General features: G+C 36.2%; 1 protein-coding gene across 1 annotated transcript in view; it reads right to left on the reverse strand.

Annotated features, from left to right (window-relative positions):
- The window catches only part of LOC136863905 (acidic amino acid decarboxylase GADL1), a 629,881-nt gene that overhangs the window by 439,401 nt on the left and 164,822 nt on the right, over nucleotides 1–25,658 (reverse strand). The gene's annotated exons all lie outside the window — the stretch shown is intronic.

Genomic DNA, 25,658 nt, shown 5'->3' on the forward strand with positions numbered 1-25,658 from the left:
CGTACATATATATTTGATACTGATTTATTCCGAACCTTCACCATATTCTTGGAAAATTACGTATGTAAGATACGAACAAAATATTTAGATGTAGAGCCGGTATAATGTAACATACTAAGCTAAAGAACAGTTTTCTAACGAAAGCGGTTATAGAGTAATGGAATTGTAAACCACGAAGGGGTGTACGAACGTAAACTCTTTTCTGCAAGAGAAGACGTACAGAATGATTCTAAAATAATCGCAATATTCTTTGCAAATTATGAATAAACTAACGTGCACATGGATATAGGGGTGCTATTCTCTGCAGGCGTACTGTAAGGTACTAATGTTCAGTGAGCACATTTAGCGCACGATTCTGAACCCTAGAGAAATGTCATATCACCGCTCGCAAAACATGACGCCTTGAAATCATGTAGCAACGTCCTTTTACAATGTAACTATGTTAATGTTTCGTGCTTCATGACCGGGTGTAACGGAGAGGGTAATCAATGCAGAACACTGGGTAACAATGCAGTAATTAATGTCTTAAACACCAAACCGGATGGCGTATGTACTCTACTCTCGCCGTACTACCAGCATGTGTCCAGCAGAGGAAAACGTTGATATTACACTCATTTATGGGGAAGCAAGACAAAACGCGTGCTAGGCACTATATCAATCAATCAATACTGATCTGCATTTAGGGCAGTTGCCCAGGTGGCAGATTCCCTATCTGTTGCTTTCCTAGCCTCTTTCCTAAATGATTTCAAAGAAATTGGAAATTTCTTGAACATCTCCCTTGGCAAGTTATTCCAATCCCTAACTCCCCAACATATAAATGAATATTTGCCCCAGTTTGTCCTATTGAATTCCAAATTTATCTTCATATTGTGATCTTTCCTACTTTTATAAACGCCACTCAAACGGATTCGTCTACTAATGTCATTCCACGCCATCTCTCCGCTAATAGCTCGGAACATACCACTTAGTAGAGCAGCTCTTCTTCTTTCTCTCAGTTATTCCCAACCGAAACATTGCAACATTTTTGTACCGCTACTCTTTTGTCGGAAATCACCCAGAACAAATCGAGCTGCTTTTCTTTGGATTTTTTCCAGTTCTTGAATCAGGTAATCCTGGTGAGGGTCCCATACACTGGAACCATACTCTAGTTGGGGTCTTACCAGAGACATATATGCACTCTCCTTTACATCCTTACTACAACCCCTAAACACCCTCATAACCATGTGCAGAGATCTGTACCCTTTATTTACAATCCCGTTTATGTAATTACCCCGATGAAGATCTTTCCTTATATTTACACCTAGATACTTACAATGATCCCCAAAAGGAACTTTCACCCCATCAACGCAGTAATTAAAACTGAGAGGACTTTTCTTATTTGTGAAACTCACAACCAGATTTTTAACCCCGTTTATGAACATACCATTGCCTGCTGTCCATCTCACAACATTTTAGAGGTCACGTTGCAGTTGCTCACAACCTTGTAACTTATTTATCACTCTATAGAGAATAACATCATCCGCAAAAAGCCTTACTTCCGATTCTACTCCTTTACTCATATCATTTATATATATAAGAAAACATAAAGGTCCGATAATACTGCCTTGGGGAATTCCCCTCTTAATTATTACAGGGTCAGACAAAGCTTCACCTACTCTAATTCTCTGAGATCTATTTTCTAGAAATATAGCAACCCATTCAATAACTCTTTTGTCTAGTCCGATTGCACTCATTTTTGACAGTAGTCTCCCATGATCCACCCTATCAAATGCTTTAGACAGGTCAATCGCGATACAGTCCATTTGACCTCCAAAATCCAAGATATCTGCTATATCTCGCTGGAATCCTACAAGTTGAGCTTCAGTGGAATAACCTTTCCTAAAACCGAACTGCCTTCTATCGAAACAGTTATAAATTTCAGAAACATGTCTAATATAATCAGAAATAATGCCTTCCCAAAGCTTACATACAATGCACGTCAAACTTACCGGCTTGTAATTTTCAGCTTTATGTCTATCACCCTTTCCTTTGTACACAGGGGTAACTATAGCAACTCTCCATTCATCTGGTATAGCTCCTCCGACCAAACAATAATCAAATAAGTACTTCAGATATGGTACTCTATCCCAACCCATTGTCTTTACTACAGTATATCCCCAGAAATCTGATCAATTCCAGCCGCTTTTCTATTTTTCAACTTTTGTATCTTATTGTAAATGTCATTGTTATCATATGTAAATTTTATTACTTCTTTGGGCTTAGTCTCGTCCTCTATCTCGATATTATCCTTGTAACCAACAATCTTTACATACTGCTGACTGAATACTTCTGCCTTTTGAAGATCCTCACATACACGCTCCCCTTGTTCATTAATTATTCCTGGAATGTCCTTTTTTGAACCTGTTTCTGCCTATACATACCTATACATACCCTTCCGTTTTTCACTAAAATTTGTATAACTGCCTATTATGCTTGCCATCATGTTATCCTTAGCTGCCTTCTTTGCTAGATTCTATTTTCTAGTAAGTTCCTTCAATTTCTCCTTACTTCCACAGCCATTTCTAACTATATTTGTTTCCAGTCTGCACCTCCTTCTTAGTCTCTTTATTTCTCTATTATAATAAGGTGGGTCTTTACCATTCCTTACCATCCTTAATGGTACAAACCTGTTTTCGCATTCCTCAACAATTTCTTTAAACCCAGCCCAGAGTCTGTTTACATTTTTATTTACCGTTTTCCACCGATCATTGTTACTTTCTAGAAACTGCCTCATGCTTGCTTTACCAGCCATATGGTACTGCTTAACAGTCCTACTTTTAAGACCTTCCTTTCTATCACATTTATTTATAACTACCACAAAAACAGCTTCATGATCACTAATACCATCTATTACTTCAGTTTCCCTAGAGAGCTCATCAGGTTTTGTTAGCACGACATCCAGGATATTTTTCCCTCTGGTTGGTTCCATCACTTTCTGAATCAGCTGTCCTTCCCATATTAACTTATTTGTCATTTGTTGGTCATGCTTCCTGTCATTCGCATTTCCTTCCCAACTGACATCTGGCAAATTCAGATCTCCCGCTACAATCACATTTCTTTCCATATCGTTTCCCACATAGCTGACTATCCTATCAAATAATTCCGAATCCGCGTCAGTGCTACCCTTTCCCGTTCTGTACACTCCAAATATATCAAGTTGCCTATTATCTTTAGAAATGAGCCTTACTCCTAGAATTTCATGTGTCTCATCTTTAACTTTTTCGTAGCTTACAAATTCTTCTTTCATCAGAATGAACACTCCCCCTCCCACCCTTCCTATCCTATCTCTACGATACACACTCCAGTGCGGCGAGAAAATTTCTACATCCGTTATATCATTTCTCAGCCTTGATTCAACTCCTATTACAATATCTGGTAAATATATATCTATTAAATTACTTAATTATATTCCTTTCTTTACAATACTTCTACAGTTCAACACTAACAGTTTTATGTCATCCCTACTTGATTTCCAGTTCCCTGTTCCCTTATCACCGCTCCCTAGGCCATCCCGTTTCAATGAATGTACCTCCCTATTACCCTTGCAAACAAATTTCCTAACTTATACGTACCACTGCGGTTTAAATGAAGGCCATCCGAGCGCAGATCCCTATCTCCTACCCACCCATTAGGATCTAGAAATTTCACACCCAGTTTCCCACATACCCACTCCATAGTCTCATTTAAATCCCCAATCACCCTCCAGTCAGTATCCCTCCAACACACTATTAAACTAACAACAATCTCCGCTTTCTTAAAATTCACCCGTGCTGCATTTACCAGATCCCACACAACTCCAACTATGTCGGTGCTTATATTAGCTTGCCTTACGTTGTTGGTACCAACGTGAAATACTACCACCTTCTCCTTCCCCTCCTCCCTCTCTTCTACTTTCCTCAACATCTGCCTCAACCTAATTCCTTGATAACATTCTGCCCTGGTTCCCATTCCTCCACACACTTTCCCCACGTGTCTAACGATGGAATCCCCCATGACCAGAGCCTCAACCCTACCCACCTCATTTGATCGCCTCCCCTCCTGGTCAGCCCTATCTTTCCTGATAGCTGCAGAAGCTACTTCCTCCTCCATTTTCTCCTTCCCATGACCCTGTTCCATCTGTATTTTCCTATCCTCTACTCTACATTTCCCTTTCCTACCTTTTCCCTTCCTCGTACTTCCACACCTCTCAGCAACAGTTCCCTGTCCCTCATCTTAACTGTGTTGTTCTACCTGGAGTGACTCGTATCGATGTCGCACAGACACCTGTCCTGAATTCTGATCCTGAATAGTGCCCTTAGCCTGCAATCTCCTTCCCCTTAGAACATTAGACCACCTGTCTTCTACAACTCCTCCCTCTTGTATACCTACTGTAATCTGTGCATTGTTTGAGGGAGTCCTATCTTCCTTCCTGTCTTCTGTGAGAATCCTAATTATCTCCCTCAAACTTTCCAACTCCTCCCTCATACCCCTCAACGCCTCGCCACACCCACAGTAAGTACACTCGCGCTCCTTAGGCCTTTACGGGGAAAAATGAAATTAAAAATTAAATATCTTATTTGCAAAACATAAATGAACGGAGGGATATATTGTCTGGGATAGTACACAACAATAAGGTAATTAATATACGACTACACTACATTACTACCTAGTCTTGCTCTATTTTTTTATATCCTACAACCCCTAACAGGATAAAAACTGCTGTAATTTACTGAATATCGAAGGTAATACACAAGAACTACACAATTCCAAACTGCAATTAAGCCTATCCTAATTACAACAACAGTATTTTAGTAAGAGTTTCTACGGATACCTCTACTACACCAGTACTACACAAATATTTTACAATAATAAAATAATCACACTAAATTCTAATAGGATATTACTCGAATACTACAGTACAGTACACTACAGTAATTTTAAACTACTTTCAGACGTATCCTAATTAAGATACCGGTACCGTACCGTATGTCACTACTAAACACAACAGAAATGAAATTTGCAAGAACTACTGTACTCAAAGGTTACCAACGAAGCTAAATGCTTAGACAAATTATTATTAGTACTACGGTCTAATAGATACACACGAAAGATAACACAGGAATATAGCAGGCAAGATACGGCACTATCTAAATATACTGTATCTATACTACACTGCGTTTGGTTAAATGCTTAAGTATCGAAAGGATTGCCGTACACGAAGAGAAACACGAATATAACTGGCAAGATACTATCTAATATATTATACCTTATCTTCACTACGGTTCTACTGAAATGTGGTTATGTGATTACTACAGCTTTGTGGGTTACTATTATTTTCCGTACTCCACGGGACGGGGAATAAATGTGTCCTTAATTAGGCCTACTGAGAAATACGAGGTTGTCTACAATAATTTCTCAAATATTTCTATCAAAACTACTACTACTACTCCAGGGACATGAACTGCAATTACTGGGATATATGAACTTTATTATTATTTGCTAACCGCTCATAAATACTGAAAGATCGAGGGAGCGAAATATAAATTACGGAAACTTTAACTACCTACTCAGAAGTACAGTGAATGGAATACAAGGTCAGCTGATTTTTATTTATATTTACTTGACTAAACTACACCCTTTGTTCACGACTGTAGCCAACAATGTAATATTTGAATATGAGGAGCGACAATAATCAATAACAATACCACGACTGTTAACTATTACCGTGTAATCTCTTTAACTTCTTTTTAAATGGAAGTTTACAGGCGTATCGTGATTTTTTTAATGTAGGAAATTATTATCTTCGCGATAGTTTGAACGGATATCTATACGAAATACCGGAGAAGTTGCTGCAGAAATTACGGTATTATTCCTTATGATAATCTGCCTTTGTAAGTATAACCAACGAACCTACAGATATTTACAAATATTTTTAATGTTAATATTATTACCTAAGTATTTCCTAAACCTAAATTCGAAACAAGGTACACCTAGCTAGCGTACTTAACCTAGAAAACGTAATTTACTGAAGACCAACTGAATTACTTGTTACAAAATTTAAATAAATACCACTACTCCCAATTTCTACCAACAAGCACTAAACACCACTAAATAAACAGCACTAAATGAATCAGATTCACACAAAAATAAGCTATTTCAATAGGTTTTCACTACTTTATCACTACAATAATGCAAGAGCTCTCTCAATAGCCAACCGTTCTCAAGCGCATCCAACAATGTGTCACGACGTGTGTTTCGGGCTCAAGGAAGAATAATTGTGCAAATGTAATGGGTCTAGAGGCACCTATAAGTGTTTTTTACTCTTGTATAAATTATAAATACTCTAGTGAGGTATTAATCATGTTTAGTGGCCCATAAGTGTTTTATTGTGTAAAATTTATAAAGTGCGATATGAAGTACGAGTAAAATTACCATGGGGCCATGAGGCTTCTCATCCGCTACGAGACTATGGACTTCTACATAGGAATGAGTACACAAATTTAATATTTGGGGATGTTATCGCGAATAAACGGGGTTCAATATAGATTAATTATGGTTACTTAACATGGTTCGCCTCCCGAATCCATGATCTAATTTTTTTGTTAGACGGACGAACTAATTTATATTAACGTAATAATTGGTTAGATTAATTAATTGAGTATTTGTTTGTTGTATATAATGTAAATATGGGATATTTCTTTCAATTAATGCGTGCTGTTTGTGTATACTTTGATTTAAGTTCAATTCAAGTGTTAGATTTCTTTTTGTGCTAACCCATTTATTTGATTTTCAATCACTGCGGTGATTATTTGTATGTTAGTATGAATATTTGTTACCAGACAGCCAGATTATGAAAGTGCCAGAGAGTAAATTTTGTGTTACGTACGGAAGGTCAAAATAATAATAATAATAATAATAATAATAATAATAATAATAATAATAATAATAATAATAATAATAATAATAATAATAATAATACTGCTTTATGTGCTTTCTGCGTTCGCAAGTTCTATAATAATAGTAATCCTGCTGGGTGTGTTTGCGAGTGAGAGATAATAATAATGTTTTTGAGTTGGCAAACGAAAGAAAATTATTAATAATCATAATAATAATAATAATAATAATAATAATAATAATAATAATAATAATAATAATAATAATATTTTGTGCGTTTGCAAGATAAAGTATAATAATAATAATGACAGTGCTGCGTGAGTTGGCTAGTGCAAATAATAATCAATGTGGAGATGACATATAGCGTTAAAGAATTTAATTCAGGTAGTCAGTTTGATTTTACGTAAATTGTTGATTTCATGTTTTTGGACTTTATCTTAACCATTACAATTTGTTTAATAGCGATAAAGGCACGTGAATTAGAATGGTCACGATATGTGGAAATCCCAGAGTGGTTTGAGCCCATATTTAGAGTTGGAAGTCAAATCCGGGTTGAAATAAAATTGAGCCGTACTGTTTGCAATGATGAAATAGATGAATCTCAAGGCCTAGGATGATATAAAATGCCGATTCCGGTGTTATGAGTGGTAGAATCCACGCACCGAGGGTTAATTTACGAATTAAATATTTGAAGAATTCCAATATAAAAAAGATGGACTTCGAATGAATTGGAAGGAATAGTTTAGCAATCGCCGGCATTGGATGTATTTGCCCAGCCGCGATGTGCCATAGGTTGTGAGATGTGTCTTGGGAGGACATGTGTCCCCATAAAATTAACGGCAATACGAACATGAAGGTACGGTCCTGAATACCGTGTTGTCCCAACCGACATAAAGCAGATCTTGGTGGTTCATAACGGGATTTAACATATGTGACTGAATTCTAAAGAGTGGAAATTAAAATATCAACTTTCCATTTTTACTAATAATAATAATAATAATAATAATAATAATAATAATAATAATCCAAGTGAATCTTGTCTTAAATCAATTGCTTAGTGCCAAAGTAGACCGAAATTGTAAAATCTTATGCATTTAACCATAAATATCGCTAACGGTAGTGTAACACGTGAAATTGAGTTACCATAATAATAATAATAATAATAATATGAAGAGGAACAATCATAGGAAGAATTTATTCGATTAATTTGAGAATAATTATGGTGAGATCAATGTAAAAAATTAAACACATGATGAATAAGTGATGCGATAATGATAATCTCCACTGATGGAAATAATAATAATAATAATAATAATAATAATAATAATAATAATAATAATAATAATAATAATAATAATAATAATAATTTATTAGGAAACTGATCATTAATTCGTGCGGATAAATTACGAGGAAGAACGACCCTTCGTTTGAAACGTCGGCAAGGGTTAGTATATAATCATCCCGGATGACAAATGATAATAATCAAATATAGGATTATAATTGAAATTAATGATAATAATAAATTAATAGATGGTAATCAAAGAATATGATAATGATCAGATAAAGAATGATAATGATATTATGTAATAATCATAGTTGGATATGATAGGGACAGTCGTCATGTGTCGAACTGGTCAGAACCAGATGTTGGGTTTTCACGGGGGAGATTGTTAGCGGTAGATACGAATTAAACCACGGACGGCACATGTCTTCATTGTCAGAACATAGTAATGAACCTTTCTGTACGTTCTTGTCGTATTGACAAATGTAAATATTGAGTTAAGCTTTGAGTTAAAGGGCTATACCTGGCATGTTCGTGAATCTGGAAATAATAGGCTAGAGTTTGACCATTCTATAAATTCCCGTTTTAGATACGATAACATTTCCACGGTGGGGATCCGGCTCACCAGAATGTACATACCGGAAGTGACTCATGTCCTACGGAACGGGGAGATGACAGTAAATAGTCACTCTCATGCCTTCGTCTCCGAAACAATATCTCCAGCGGTGAAACGTCCACTCATACGGATGTGGATTCGACCCGCAGTAACTAATGGAGCGAATTCACCAAATATTGTACACTAACAGAGTAGTGAGGTGAATCCAAGTATTATGTCATTTATTTTTCAGGATGGAATTTTCCCAATGTAATAATTGTCATCATGTGCAGTTTTGCAAAATAAGTCAATAAATTGCTCCTTATTGCAATTTCAATAGGAAACAGTTTCCATATCTTTTTATCGTAGTTAGTCCAGTATGCCCATGAAATTTAAGTTGTCACTTCCCAGTCCTATTGTGGAGTCTATAATTTATGTCCATGAATGAGCCGTCCCCCGTTACCTTAATTTGCATGCCCTGTTCATCCCTGTGTTCATTTGGTGCGCCGATATATATTATGACTTTTTTTAATTTTTTTATATTTTATGAACTGATCACCCCTTACATTAAGGCTAGTCTGGGACTCAGGAGGTGAGCGGGTGCACTACCGACACTTCATGCTAATCTTACTACTCTATGTGTGACAATAATTTAGGATACCCTCATTTGTTGAACATATATATTTGTGTGTGGGGGCTTTTATCTGCAATTATCGGGTATTGTTGCATTGCCGTTAATTTATGTGCCGGTACTGTGGCTATTTAAAATGCATTTAAAATCCATTATTACGTCAATAATTTTGATTTTTCTTATTGGCCCAATAAGCTAATCCTTGACTTGAGCATGCGTAGTGTCTCTCTTAAACGGAGCGCTCTGCAGTTGTTTTTCTGTCTCGTCAACTAGCGAGCGAGGAGTCTTGTTCTGAGCGAGCTGTGAGATGGACGCCATTAGCCTTGTTCCTTAAAAGACTTTGAAAAGTAACGAAATGGAGCTGGATACTCCCGGTTAGGCGGGAGATACAGTAGGCAATACGCCTAAATACGTTTTCAATCTTATGTTCCTCTAGTGATAGTGATTTGGTATTTTACTGATTCTTTTAATTCTACTATATGAGTGTTGAGTGTGGGCCTGCGTGCCAAGGCAGGCAGATTACCTCTGAAAACATGTTTCTGGTGTAAGTTTGTGATAAAGGATTACACTAATTTGGATACAAAACCACCAGCATGTAAGTAATATTTATTCAAAAATTATTTTGGAGCAACGTCAACTTCAGTGGATTACTTGGAGGAGTTATTGTTCACAGCCGTCGTCTTGGAATTTTCAAAAACATTATCTTGTCCGTTTACGAACCAACGTTATCACTGTTATTTGATTTTAGGCCTACCTCGAGTTATCCCCAATGTAGTGTGAATTGAATCTGAACTCTATACCCGATATTTGGAAATTTAATAGCCGACTGAAAAATTTAAATCACTATTGATAAAATTATCATGTAAAAGTGATATGTAAATTTAATTACGAGGCTAATTGGACACTCACGGTGAGCATATGTGCATTGTGTCCTTCCTACCTTGCTTTATTGAGATTGTTGTACCTTTTCTGTTTTCTGCTCCATATACGGTGTGCGTATAGTTCTGGTTGTCCGTATGGTTATTTTTATTATTATTGCACCGTGTGTTTCTCTCACTGCCTGTTTTCTCTGATTTTGAAATGCGTACTCTGATTGTATCTGATTTCATGTGATATTCCAAATTGTGTCTTGTTGCTATGTAATCCTTTCTTGCCGATATCTCCCGCGTTCGGTCTTATCTCATGTGCTCATTGTCGTGGTTCCAAGGCCACCTCGTAGTTAATTTAATAACGACCATCTTTGTCTTTTGTAAAATTATTCCTTATTGGAAATGCCACCTTCTATGAATTTAATCTCATGATATATGTATTTATAATTTTATTATTATTATTATTATTATTATTATTATTATTATTATTATTATTATTATTATTATTATTATTATTAGTCATGTCAGTACTCCTCGGTTGTAGAAATCTGAAATTTCTTTGCCCGGCTCATGAACTCCGAGGTGATTAACGCTCACATTCCTTCTTCTTACGTAGTTTTGTTACGTCACTAGCCTAAATATTTATTATCTGGTAAACGCTAAAATTTTGGCAGGCTTTGCCTATTATTAAATGAAATTTTAATAGCTTGGGTCGTGAGTTGCTAGCTGACCTTTAGCGAGTGTTGTTCTGTTTATATTGTGGAACATAATTTTTTTCCTCCCCTTGTAATATTGTATGAATTTGGGGAATATTTTTCTGGTTCCTAGTTATTAACTTTTGGTTCGTTTCTTTAATTTATTTTGTAATTTTGGTTCTGCTTGCCACATATTTCGGGTTCGTGTGCATGGTGTGTATTGCCTAGTGATTGACAAAAAGAAGATTGAATCCTTGTTGCAAAAAGTTAATTATCTATGGCCAGTAATTAATTTACTAAGGTATACCTTAAAGTTTAAAGTCTAATATTAAAATTAAAAATAATATTTTTACAAAAGGGATTTGTTAATGAGATTGTAAACCTCTTCTGTATTATAATTCTGCTACTGTTCTGAGTTAGTACATTTAGTAATATTATATTCATTTATTAACCTTATTGCTTCTTTAATTATTAAAGTTTTGAAAGTAGGAATACCTTACTGTAAGTTTTAATGAATTCAGTTCATTTATTTAAATGTTAAGTGTTTTGAAAGAAAGTTATTTACCCTTTATATTTTTTTAAAAGAAAGAAAGTATTTATTTAACTATAAATGCTATGAATTGTTTTTCTTTTTCTCTTTAAGTAAACATCTTATTGACAACTTTATTTCGTCTGTCATTTAGTAGTTAACAATGTTGACCTGCCAACCTGTCAAATGTCAATGTAAGATCCTGCCTTCTTCACTCCCTATTTTGCCCTCCACGCTTCGTATTTGGTCCTACTGCCCTTATGGTAAGTATTGTGTTTTGTTTTCATTGTTGTTTGGTGCATTTCTGGTAAGGTTGCACTATCAAGCCATTTCATTCCTCCTTTCCCAATATACTTCACAATTTGAGATCAAATTTCTTCTATTCCTGTTGCTCTATGAAAATGGAGTTTATTTGCCATTATTTACTTCCTCAAGCGTAATTTAACCAACATCATTTTCTTCATCCACATGAGCTTGGCGATAGCGAAACAACCAGGATGACTTACTTTTACGTTGAGAAGATGTTCAAAATATTCCCTCCACCTATCCTGTGGTCCCCTGGGATCTATTGTGAGTTCACCCGAATTACCCAAAACACTGTTCATTTCCTTTTCACCTCCCTTCCTAAGAATCTTTATTACTCTCCAGAAAGGTTTCTCTGCTGCTTGACCTAGCCATTCCAGGTTATTACCAAAATCTTCCTACGACTTCTTTTTGGATTCAACAACTGTTTGTTTCGCTCTGTTTCTTTCATCTACATACAATTCCCTGCCTGCATCAGCATTCTTTTTACGTTTAAAAGCTGCCCTCACTTCATCATTCCACCAAATTGTTCGCTTTTTACCATCTTTATACATAGTTGTTCCTAGGTTTTCTCTTTGTTTTTCTACTACAACATCTCTGTACGCAACCCATTTTCTTTCTATATCCTGAACCTGCTTACTGTCTACTGTTGGAAATTTCTCACTGATCATATCCATGTACTTCTGTCTAATATCCTCGTCCTTGAGGATTTTCTACCTTCATTCGTTTGCAGATTTCACTTTCTCTGTCCTAGGCCTACTGATACTTAGTTCACTACAGATCAGGTAGTGGTCTGTATCATCGAAAAATCCCCGTATACATTCCTAACAGACTTCCTGCATTCTAAGTCGGTTAAGATATAGCCTATTATGGATCTGGTACCCCCAGCCTCCCATGTGTAGCAGTGAGCCTTATGCTTGAAGACTGTATTCGTAACTGTTAAACCCATACTAGCACAGAAGTCCAGCAAACGCTCCCCTTTCACTTTAGCTTCCATATCATTCCACATTTACCACTCACCCTTTCGTATCCTTCAGTTCTGTTTCCAACTCTCGCATTGAAATCGCCCATTAACACTATCCTATCCTTGCTGTTGACCCTGACAACGATGTCACTCAATGCTTCATAAAACTTGTCATCTTCATCTGCACCCTAACATGGTGAATGCACTGAGACAATTCTTCTCCTAATTCCGTCAACTGCCCAACATATCCACATCATTCGCTCATTTACGTGCCTAACAGAAACTAAGGATTGTTTCGTGCAATGGTATTCCTGATAAACAGCACTACTCCATACTGTGCTCTTCTCCTTCTAACAACCGTCAAAACACTTCATAAATTCCTATCTCTTCCTTGTTATCTTCCCTTACCCGAATATCACTTACTCCTGGCACATCCAGATGCAACCACTTTGCTGACTTAGCCAGTTCTACTTTCTTTCTCCCATAAGCCCCATTAATATTGTTAGCTCCCCATCGAATTCCACTTTGTTCGCCAAGTTGTTTCCAAGGAGTCCCTCGCCTGTCAAATGGGAGTGGGACTCCGTTACTCACATAGGTCCGAGGCTCGCTTAAAATGTTCTGAGCTTGGCAAATTCATGAAGCAGGACGCTACCGTACTCGCACATAGTCCAAGTGGGGATCCCTCCTCTAACGTGTTAGGGACAACCGGTGGATTTAATAGTCCTAGGCGTCTGAGCACAATGGGGGCCATGACTCAGAATATGTATGAGATGCCCACTCCCATCCAATAGCAACTGGTATCCCGACACTCAGGAGCACTTACTAGGCCACTCAGCCGTTGCCCATGGTTCACGAACTAGGACATGACTACAGTAACCCACACCATGAAGCATCAATGTACAGAATACTAAGTTAATATTATAACCACTCGTCTATCACTGACTTACCGCAAAACTGCTTTAGTATGATATATGAATTGAGATATCTGTGGAATACTCAGTAGTTCCTCCATAATCCGATAGATGGCTCATTTCTTACAGTTTCTAATTTCAATAACAGATGGCGCATTTACGTTTATTATTATTTCAGTGAGATGTCAGCAGCGACTGTGTTATCGGCAGCAATTATATTTATTTATCAATCAATCAATCAATCAATCAATCAATCAATCAATCAATCAATCAATCAATCAATCAATCAATCAATCAATCCATCAATCAATCAATCAATCAATCAATCAATCAATCAATCAATTAATCAGGTGGCAGATCTGTTGTTTTTCTAGCCTTTTCCTAAAAGATTTCAAAGAAATTGGAAATTTATTGAACATCTCCCTTGGTAATTTATTCCAATTCCTAACTCCTATTTATACAAATGAATATTTGAACCAGTTTGTCCTCTTAAATTCCAGCTTTATCTTCATATTGTGAGCTTTCCTACTTTTATAAACGCCACTCAAACTTACTCGTCTACTAGTATTATTCAACGCCATCTCTCCGCCGACAGCTCGGAACATACCACTTAGTCGAGCAGCTCGTCCTCTTTCTGCCAGTTATCCCCAGCCCAAACATTGCAACATTTTTGTAACACTACTCTCTTGTCGGAAATCACCCAGAACAAATCGAGCTGCTTTTCTTTGGATTTTTTCCAGTTCTTGAATCAGGTAATCCTGGTGAGGGTCCCATACACTGGGACCATACTCTAGTTGGGGTTTTACCAAAGACTTATATGCCCTCTCCTTTACATCCTTACTACAGCCCCTAAACACCCTCATAACCATGTGCAGAGATCTGTACCCTTTATTTACAATCCCATTTATGTGATTACCCCAATGAAGATCTTTCCTTATATTAACACCTAGATACTAACAATGATCCCCAAAAGGAACTATCACCCCATCAACGCAGTAATTAAATCTCAGAGGACTTTACCTATTTGTGAAACACACAACCTGACTTTTAACCCCGTTTATCAACAAACCATTGCCTGCTGTCCTTCCCACAACATTATCGATGTCACGTTGCAGTTGCTCACAAACGTGTAACTTATTTATTATTCTATAGAGAATAACATCCTCTGCTTCCACTCCTTTACTCAAATCATTTATATATATAAGTCAACATAAAGGTCCAATAATACTGCCTTGAGGAATTTCCCTCTTAATTATTACAGGGTCAGATAAAGATTCGCCTACTCTAATTCTCTGCGATCTATTTTCTAGAATTATAGCAACCCATTCAGTCACTCCTTTGTCTGGTCCAATTGCACTCATTTTTGCCAGTAGTCTCCCACGATCCACCCTATCAAATGCTTTAGACAGGTCAATCGCGATACAGTCCATTTCACCTCCTGAATCTAAGATATCTGCTATACCTTGCTGGAATACTACAAGTTGAGCGTCAGTGGAATAACCTTTCCTAAAACCGAACTGCCTTCTATCGAACCAGTTATCAATTTTGCAAACATGTCTAATATAATCAGAAAGAATGCCTTCCCAAAGCTTCCATACAATGCACTCAAACCTACTGGCCTGTAATTTTCAGCTTTATGTCTATCACCCTTGCCTTTATACACAGGGGCTACAATAACTCCTTCAACCAAACAATAATCAAAAAAGTACTTCAGATATGGTACTATATCCCAACCCATTACCTTTAATATATCCCCAGAAATCTGATCAATTCCAGCCGCTTTTCTAGTTTTCAACTTTTGTATCTTATTGTAAATATCATTGTTATCATATGTAAATTTGAATACTTCTTTCGCCTTAGTCTCCTCCTCTATCTGGACATTATCTTTACATTCCGCTGACTGAATACTTCTGCCTTTCGAAGATCCTCACACACTGCCCTTGTTCAGTAATTATTCATGGAATGTCCTTCTTGGTACCTTGTTTTGCCTTGACATACCTATGCATACCTTTCCATTTTACACTACAATTTGTATGACTGCCAATTGTGCTTGCATCATGTTATCCTTAGCTGCCTTCTTTGCTATATTCAATTTTCTAGTAGGTTCCTTCAATTTCCCCTTACTTCCACAGCCATTTCTAGCTCTATTTCTCTCCAGCCTGCACCTCCTTCTTAGTCTCTTTATTTCTCTATTATAATAAAGTGGTTCTTTATCATTCCTTACCACCCTTAAAGGTACAAACCTGTTTTCACATTCCTCAACAATTGCTTTAAACCGATCCCAGAGTCTGTTTATGTTATCGGCTTATGTTATCGGCGAATTATTTTGTGATTCAATATAAACCACTCCTACTAGGCTCCTTCATATCTGCGAGTCATTTCCTGTTTCAAGATACTACCTCCCACTATGCTAGAGAAAATGGTTGATAAATACATGCTAATTCAATAATTATTAATCGAATTTGAATTCGTTTCGTCAACAAAAATATAATATAATTACAGTAAAACAACAATTTTCATTGTTTTGATTTTTATTTTTACATTTTTTTATTTTATAGAAATATCGACCTTTGTGATTTTTACTACAATATGTATTTTTATTATTTTTACTAACATTCTTAATTATTTGTATTTTTTACTTTATAGAAATATTAATTTGGTACTTTACCCGAAAAGGGGGTAATTTTGGGGGAAATGATATGAAATTTGGGAAAATACGCAAAATTGTGTGTGAATTGTTGAATGTTGGTATTGGTCCAGGATCCGGCTTTTTAAAATGTATCATTTTTATGATTTTTCTAATCTTTTTATGACTTTTTAGTTTTATTTTTATAAATACTAACTTCTGTAAATTTTTACAAAAATTGGTGATATTCGGAAAAATATATGAGTTTCCGAGAAAAAATACGCGAAATTATGAGGGAATGTTTAAAAGTTGATGTTGGTCCAGGTTCGGGCTTTTGTGAAAAGTAGTATTTTTGTTATTTTTTCTAAAATTTTGATGACTTTTTATTTTTTATTTTTTTGAAATATTAACTTTTGGTAATTTCTACTAAATATTGGTGATTTTTGGAAAAAGATATTAAATTCCTAGAAACAATACGCGAAATTGTGAGGGAAAAGTTAAAAGTTGAATGAAGTTGGCCTAGGATTCAGCTTCATTAAAAAGTATTATTTTTAATTTTTTCCTAAAATTTGGGACGATGTTCTTATTTCTTATTTTTACAAATATTAACTTTTGATCATTTTACCAAAGTTGGTGATTTTAAAAAAAAGATATAAAATTCCGAGGAAGATACGTGAAATTATGAAGGAATGGTTAAAAGTTGATGTTGGTCAAGGATCCGGCCTTTTTTATATATTATTTTTATAATTTTCCCCTCAAATTTTTGATGATTTTTATTTGTATTTTTAGAAATATTAACTTTGGGTAATTTTTACTAAACTAGGTGATTTTTTTGAAAAAATTGTAATTCCGAGAAAAAATACGCGAATTTATGAGGGAATGGTTAAAAGGTGATGGTGGTCCGGGATCCGACTTTTTTAAAACATTATTATTTTTATCTTTTTTCCTAAAAATGTTGATGATTTTTAAATTTTTTAGGCATATTAACTTTAGATAATTTTACTACAATGTGTGTTTTTGGAAAACGATATGATATTCCCAGAAAAAAAAGCGCAATTATGAGGGAATGTTTAAAAGTTGATGTTGGTCCAGTATCCGCGTTTTGTACCTACTGACGTGCATTTTACCGTCATACATCTAATATAATCTGATAAAACGCCAGACTCATTTGCGAAACCTGCAATGGAGGTACGCTATTCACTAAATAAGATATGTACTTAGACCAGGTTTCTTATATGAACTCAAGGAATTCGGATGCATGTGTTCTTCAAAAATATAAGTAACCTCAACTCCAGATGTGAAAAAATAATCATCTCCCGTAATCATTTCTTCTATGAGATGAATAAACGTCGCAGCCATTAATCAGCCCTTAGATACACCATTGATATGAGCTGTGTATGTAACCTGAACAACGGTAATAATTATGACATATGTTAGCCTCTTGTAAAATGGGTTAACATGGAGTCATTTCCATTTGCCTTTGCTGGTGTGGAAGTATGCTCAGTACTAAGTGGGATAAGTATTGAGCCCTAATGCTAACATCTGATGTGAGGTGGACAGACGTGACATATAACCTCCGCTTTGGAAGTGGAAGGAATCTCAGAACTAAGTAGGATAAGTACTTAGCAGCTTTCAAATCATTTCCGATGTGAGGTGAACGAATATCAGACCAAAGTGTCTTTCTAGAAGTGAAAGGAAACTCAGCAACTTTGTTTCATAACTAAGTAACTCTGGCACACATTTGTGATCTGAGCTAGGCAAACGTCAGATGAATGTAGCTCTCCAGATCTGGAAATAACCTCAACACCAATTCTGCGGTGAAACGCCAAAAGTTTGTGTGTCCAAAATCTGCTAATTTTTTGTTCTCCAGATGCTGGTAGTACTTCATGTGCTCCATATTCCACCAAAAGATGATACTTTTACTCAATATTATAATGGAATAAAGGTAAATGGCAAGCAACGATATGTTTGAGCATTGCAGGTTATGGTTTGCTAAAGCATGATATATTTCACATACCAAGTTTTGTCAGAATGGCTTTGTTAAATATGTTTTGTTTTTCTCATTCTAGGTACCCTTTGTTGTTCAAAATGTTTCGTGTTATTCTCACAAATTATTCCGATACTACTACTACTACTAATAATAATAATAATAATAATAATAATAATAGTAATAATAACAATGATAATAATATAAATAATAATAATAATAATAAAATAATTTAATGTTATTGGCGTTACGTCCCACTAACTACCTTTACGATTTTCGGAGACGCCGAGGTACCGGAATTTAGTCCCGCTGGAGTTCTTTTACGTGCCATTAAATCTACCGACACGAGGCTGACGTATTACATCCTTAATATCATCACGAGTTAACGCAGCGCTCACTAATGATAGGTGCTGACTAAATGTGAAGCCAATATGCAACTGCAAAACTGAAAGTCTTGTTTCTCAATTTCGCAGCTTCCTAACGTGGAACAACCCACTCATTCTTCCAGGGGATCCAAAAACTCCTCAGTTTCGTATCATCTTGTGAAAGGCATAAGGCGGTTAATACATGACTTTGGTTAAAAGTCTCACGGCTCGGTTTCCCAAAGGCAGAATAAATAGTTAATTCTGCATTCACACGCATTGAGCAAATTTATTTCAAGAGAAAGGAAATTTAAACGAAATGTTCAACTAATGAACACACTTCACACCTGTCAGTATTTTGTGGTGTGTTACTCCATGTCACATAAGTTTGTCTAATTTCCGGCCCTAGAATAATGAACAACTTTTGTAAACATCTAACATTTTAATTTAAACCATGAAGATTTCGGTGTAAAGGATTCAGTAACCTGAAATGTACACTCAGCGTCATGCAGAAACCATATTACCTGGAAGTAAGAACTGATTTCCAGCATACTAGTCTGGCATTCTCGAAACCTAACTTCATTCAATGAAGAAAATGTATATCATGAAATTAATGCACTTCTTCATAATGATAATGATCAAATAATAAATTACTGTGTATTTTACCTTTCTTGGCCGCTGAAAGGTACAGTTCAGTTCAGAGCTATCCTTATACATCATCATAATGTATGTGGTTTTCAAACAATTATTGATGAACCATGAGTTAAATCTAGCGCCGAGCCTCTGCTAGGATGCAATCCGTGTTCTACTACATTAATTATCATACTGCAGCAGTTTCATCTGTCTCCAGATGTCTCCAGTGTCTGTTTATTAGAGAAACCTATTGTTTATGAACTCTAACCACAATCGAGAAAGTTATTGCTGTCAGGTTGGTTATTTAATCTGCCTTATATTTGTTTGCTGTCACCATCTCTGTACATCGATCCACCATACACACAGCTTGACACTCAAATCCTATCTTCCAGTCACAAATATTCTAGCTTATTATTATGGATATCTCTGCCGGTGTGCTGTTTAACTAGTAAGATTTTCTGAGAATATTGAGTGTGCTACGTGAAGGAGAGATCTCCTAGGGAGGAGGTGCTAGAGAATAGGAACCTGCAAGGCAGCATGAGGAAGCAATTTCAACAAGTTATGGAAGAAAATTAAACATGTGAACTTTCTGTGTGTGATCATAGGGAAGATTCCTACGTACCCATTTAGCATGTAAAAACCAGGGTTCGGCTTCTTAAATTTAAATGTAGTTTTTCCACGTTTCTAACTTAAATTAAATATCGGTTTCTTTGCCGGTATTTGGAATTTAAAGTCAACTTACCTTATGAGAACTTGTAAAATGTAAGGAAGCACGAGTGGCTACTCTCGATCACTTTTTCCCGACTTCATTTAAGGTAACTAAGTTTTTCTAACTTTCCAAAATGTATTATCTATTCGGCATGTAGTATTTTCGAGAACATAGTCACCTTGTATCCAGGCTTAGCCGCTGTTTCAGAGGTCCTTATTCCCAATTAGGGATCGTATGTTTCTTTCTTTGGAATGCTTGATTTCCGCCCCCGGTTTCATTTTGGTTGTCGTCCTATCCTACTTAACCCTCAGTAGTGATGTTCTCGTTCATGGTCTTATAGTATGGGCCTTCTGCCAGTGTATATTATGTATCTGTGTGTATCCACCCTAACAAAGAGGGTACCAATGGTAGTAACTTACTATCTGGTAAAGATGCCCCTTATGTTTCAAGAGTCTGTGCGTTCACACAATTGTAATTAACATAATCTACTTAGGAAAAACAGGGCGTTTTTTAAAGATGTCATTTGGTCTCTAGGGATTGGAAACCCGTATTATGTAAAATTGTTGCAGAAACTACGCTTTTTTCGTATTGAGTATACTCATTGAATACTGTAAATGCTCGCCTCCTTTTCAAATAGACTTGCAAGTTCAGAAAAATTTGAACGTGTAATTAAATACGGGAATCTCCTCCCCCTGAAATTTAAAGTTTCTGGACTTTCATGGTCATTTATGTAATTTATCCTGAGTTCCCTAATGTAAGTTATTCAGTGTTTACGAGCTCTCCTATTGCGAAAATTTTGAGATTACAAATTACATCATTGTAATAATTACTCAAAATTAATGCTTATCACATTATCTGAACTTCCTGCTCTCTCTCTCCGACTCTCTCTCTCTCTCTTACTCTGTTAACTTTATTTACTTGTGATTAATTTTTAACCTTCTTTTTGAACAGAAGGAAAATATTTTTGTTCATAATTGGTTATTAATACTTAAAACACTGATTTATGCTTTGTTCAGATAATCAATTCCACACACTTCTTTCATTCTGCGAACAAGGGTAATAACCGCTACGATTGAAATACTCCACTCAGGAAAGTTATGTGTGCTCACTAGCGTCATTCACTGGTTGGTAAAAGATGACGTAGTACTGTGCCATATTACATATGCCCCAACAGTAAAATATGTAATATTGTGTAATACTGTGGACTCATTGCAAGAAGGAAGGTCTGGAGTAAACAGGAAGTTGCGCAATGCAAGCTCTCGGGAGCGCGTGACATTAAAAATAGGTCGTTATCTTCGATGGTAAAAGCGAGCAGTTCGCATATTTTATATGAGCCAATTGGGATATTTACGAGATTACTTGGGAGCGGCAGATTTAAAAGAGACTAATCACAAGCTTGGAAGCGAAATTGGGGAATGCAGGGATCTACAGAATAAACGAATTCAGACCTACAAACTTCAATTTATACAGTGCTACACCACCATTGATTTAACTAGACAATCTGTTATAAAGCCATACTCCACGTTTTTGAGATTAAAAGAAGTAATTCGTGTATTTAAAAGTATCTGTATTCAGAAACAGTAATTAATTTCGATCTATTGCATTATGTATGTGCAAGTGATATTATTTAGTCACGGAAGTGTGCAGTACAATTTACAAAGCAATTACCTTTGCTATATATAATCATGTATTACGTTTCAGTATGCCAGGGTGCTGTTTTGGCACGGGATTGTTAATGACTAAGGCGGTGTTTATTATCGATATCTCCAAGCCCGCGTATTCAGTTTTCATTCGTAGTGCAAAAACTGTAATCGGTACGCGTTCCGTGATCGCGAAGATCGTGTGCGTATCGTTATTCACCGCTCGGTATAAATTAATGGTGTGTGTGCGGGAGCACATATCTCAAAGACGGTGATGAAGAAACAAGGATCATCAGTGTATTTTGTAACGCCATGCAGTGAGTTGCAATGGTGGCGTAATTTACGCTGATGTAGCGGCCTGGGGACCATTAAGAAATCTGAGATGACACCTGTTAAGTTTATCTTAAATTTTAGTCATGCTTAGATAGAGGAATTAGTCTAGTTCGATCCTAATGTATTTTAATTGTAAATGTCAGTCTTTTGTAACTGAGGTATCATTTTCTTATTGTAAAGTTGTGTTATATTTCAGGGGAAATGCATGTTCGAACCCTGAAGTTTTCTTCTTATTATTTTATCTCTTTATTAGATGGAAAAGAGGAAAATGATTAGGTGTAGATAAGAATATGTGTTTATCATGAAGTTACTGTGTATTCCAATTGGATGCCGTTATGCATCACTAGACCAAGCGCCAAAAGTTGGTTGCGAGATAATCGCGTTTAAATTTGGTTCTATGTGTAAATTCGAGCGAACATAATTTTACTAAATATGGTATTACTGGTGTTGTAGGATAATAGATTGTACCTTCTCACCAAATTTCAACATTTTTATACTCGCACTACATAGATTTTCTTGAAGAAATGGCACTTAGTCTACTGATGCAATTTAAGGTTTTTCTCAAGTGCGAATAATGTATCACGATGCTACACCGAAAACCCTCAACTGTTGAGTATCTACTGAGTAAAACTTCAAAAAATACAACGTGGCGGCAGCCACGATTAAAAACTGAATCTCCTACTGTCTGAAAAGGCCCGCTAAGTGCTTGATCCACCACGAGCCGCGCCACAACTCCGGTACATTATTCAAGTTTTAGATGGAGAAATTCTAGAAGGAAAGCTATTCTCTAAATTCGTTGCTATAACGACTTACTGATTTGAGGAATTTCAACATATCTGAGTCAAATACATTGGTAAGACATGAGCCATTGTAGTCTGTACAATTTTTGAATGGATTTTCCTTCACGATGGTCCTATTATGTTCTGAGAGTACACTATTGACGTGATATTTTTAAGCCTTGTTTTGTTCTGCTTGAGACAGAAAATGTGATTAAAGATGTTTTCTCCCATATATACACACAAATCACTGGATAGGCAATAATATTGTTGCTCTCAGTCCATTCAATTTCGAAATCAGGATATCCATTAAACCTATCTACGTCATCCACGATGTCTGAACCTGCTTGAAGATTCTGGTAAAATTGTTTGGCATCTGCAGGTATTAGGTGCATCAGCGAACCAAAGTCTCTTAGTTTGGCTTCAGAGATAATAGGTTTTCCTTTTGGCCAAAATGGCATTAATGCCTGGTGAAAGGGAACTCTACTTTCCCGTGGTCGTCTCTGTCTTGACTTATTTAGATTTACTTCCTGAGATTCACCATCTAATTCTAGAGAGTGATTCTCAGACTCAACCTTCTTAGCAAGCTGCAGAAGTAGCATTGTCCTTCTCCTTACTTTTGGAAGTACTTGATACATCGCTGAACTTCGTCACTTGATAAACTACTCAGTGTATCAGCACGTAAAAATGTCAGCACTATCGAAAACGCGGGCTCCTTCGCTGTCATCCGCGCGCAATGTGAGGAATGTGGCGCTTGGTCCAATGATGCAAACTGGAACGTCGCATAGTCTACTGATGCAATATACATTTTTACTGATTCCCGCTTTGTCGCTTAGGTTTTCTGTTTATTAACAACTTACGGCCTCTTGTAATGCAGTGGGGAATTTTTTATAAATAGTTCAAGCCTTCCTCTACAAGATGGCGCTAAAATCTCAATTTTCGTCAAATGGCGCTTAGTCTACTGATGCATAACGGCATCCAATTTATGTTACGAGATGTAGACTCTTTCATTAAGGAGGCTGCACAGCCTAAAGGTTATATGGGAATAAATTTTAGCAGGGAATAGTTTGTTTGAAGGCTTGTAGTATGTCTTATATGTGTTTGCATGGCAGATATAACCAGCTTGAAAGTGCATCGTTGAGTTAGTGTCTTTCAGATAGGCAAAGAGGACCAGATAATTGTGAATGCGTTGTGATACTACGAGAGAAAGGCAAGATTAGCCTGTTAAACTGAGATTTGTATAAATGTGTACTAAGACTGGACGGATGTGCCTGCTAATTAATATAAGGGGAAAATATAATGATGTTAGCTGCATAGTTAAAGGCTTGATTGGCCTAGAATGCTCATTGATACTACGAGAGTCAAACTCTTGTACCACGAGGTGTTAGGCCACATGTGCCGTGCGTCATATAAAGTAGCCGTGTTGAATTGAAATGTGTAACTAAGGCCGTAGTAATGCGTATTGAAAAAGCATTGAGTTCGAGGTCTATTGTTTGTATAATGAATAGAGCAGTGACTTGCGGCGTTAATATGTTCCCCCGATATATTAGAATCTCTCTGGCAAGAATTAAGAATCCAATTAGCTGATGTCATCTCTTGCGAGGCAGGCTGTCTCATAGCTGGAGAATTAAAAGTGTCAGGAAATGTATGATACAACGTGCAAGATGATCTGCCTTCAACATGTTTAACTGAGCCAAGATTTCCTTGTAATTTCTAATAAGAAGGAGTTTAGCATCTCATAAATTTATTTGAGACATGCGGGTACACAGTATTATTCGGATAATGTTTTGCGTGATAATTACAGGCTTTTTGAAGTTCTTCATTTATGCTGATTTCTGTCATACTGTTATTGATGTATGTCATTGTCATCGTTGTTAAAGACTTGTTTCTTACATTTGAGCCCGAAGCTCACTTTCTTGGGAAGTCGGCTATTTAAGCTGTCCAATTTAGCAGAACGGTCTTTTGTAAATTCAGTGTAGTTTTAAGTAGGAACCACTGGAACAAAGTGAATTGTTTGTAAATGTTGTTAATATAACTTATAATATGGATCGGATCTAGTATAATCCTATTCTGTCGCGGTATGTCTTATAAACGTTTATTGAAATGATATCCGTCAGAATTTATTAAGATAAATTTAAATGCGCCGAATCGAAGCGAACTGTGTATTTTTCCCAGATTTATTTTGTGAATATTTTATATTAATACGGAATATTGCCCATATTTTCATGTAAAGCATTAATAAATTGTTAACAATGTGCACGGCACATATTTGTAATTTTGGTATTTGTTTGAGCCATTTTAAACGTTTTACTGATTAATTTGTTTATTTTGCGAATTTGCCATAATGTTCTTAGACAATAAATCTATCTTACTCCCTATTTTGCATTTTACTCACGAAATTATGTTACTGTTTCTTGTTCACATACCTATGGTATATTTAGCCTCAGATTTTTGACTTATTTTAGCCCTGATCTTGTTTTTTGTGAACCGAACACGCAGCTCACCGACGGCGCCGGTAGACTAATTTAGGACGGTAACGAAACAGTACCAACACTGAAACAGAAGGGATAACTAAGGGGAAACTGAGATGAAAGTCTTCCGAAAGTCCATTTTTGTAGTTGTTTCGATTTTGAGTATTTCTTAATTTGAAGACTATGCGTCGTAACATGTTCAAACATCTTGTAGTCCAGTGCGCCGTAATGGGCTATATAGGTTTCTAAGCTAATACAAAAAGTATGTCACCCAGTTTATGTTGCTTATAAAATCATACGCAGTTACTTTACATCAAGATTGTTCCACTAATATAGTGTTTGTTAGCGAAACTGAGAGATTAAAATAAAGGAAGCCCCTTTCTACGTGACTACAAACATTGTAATCTTAGCCATGAAGCTTCGAGATTAG

The sequence above is a fragment of the Anabrus simplex genome, chromosome 2, assembly GCF_040414725.1.
Source record: "Anabrus simplex isolate iqAnaSimp1 chromosome 2, ASM4041472v1, whole genome shotgun sequence".
NCBI lineage: Eukaryota > Metazoa > Arthropoda > Insecta > Orthoptera > Tettigoniidae > Anabrus > Anabrus simplex.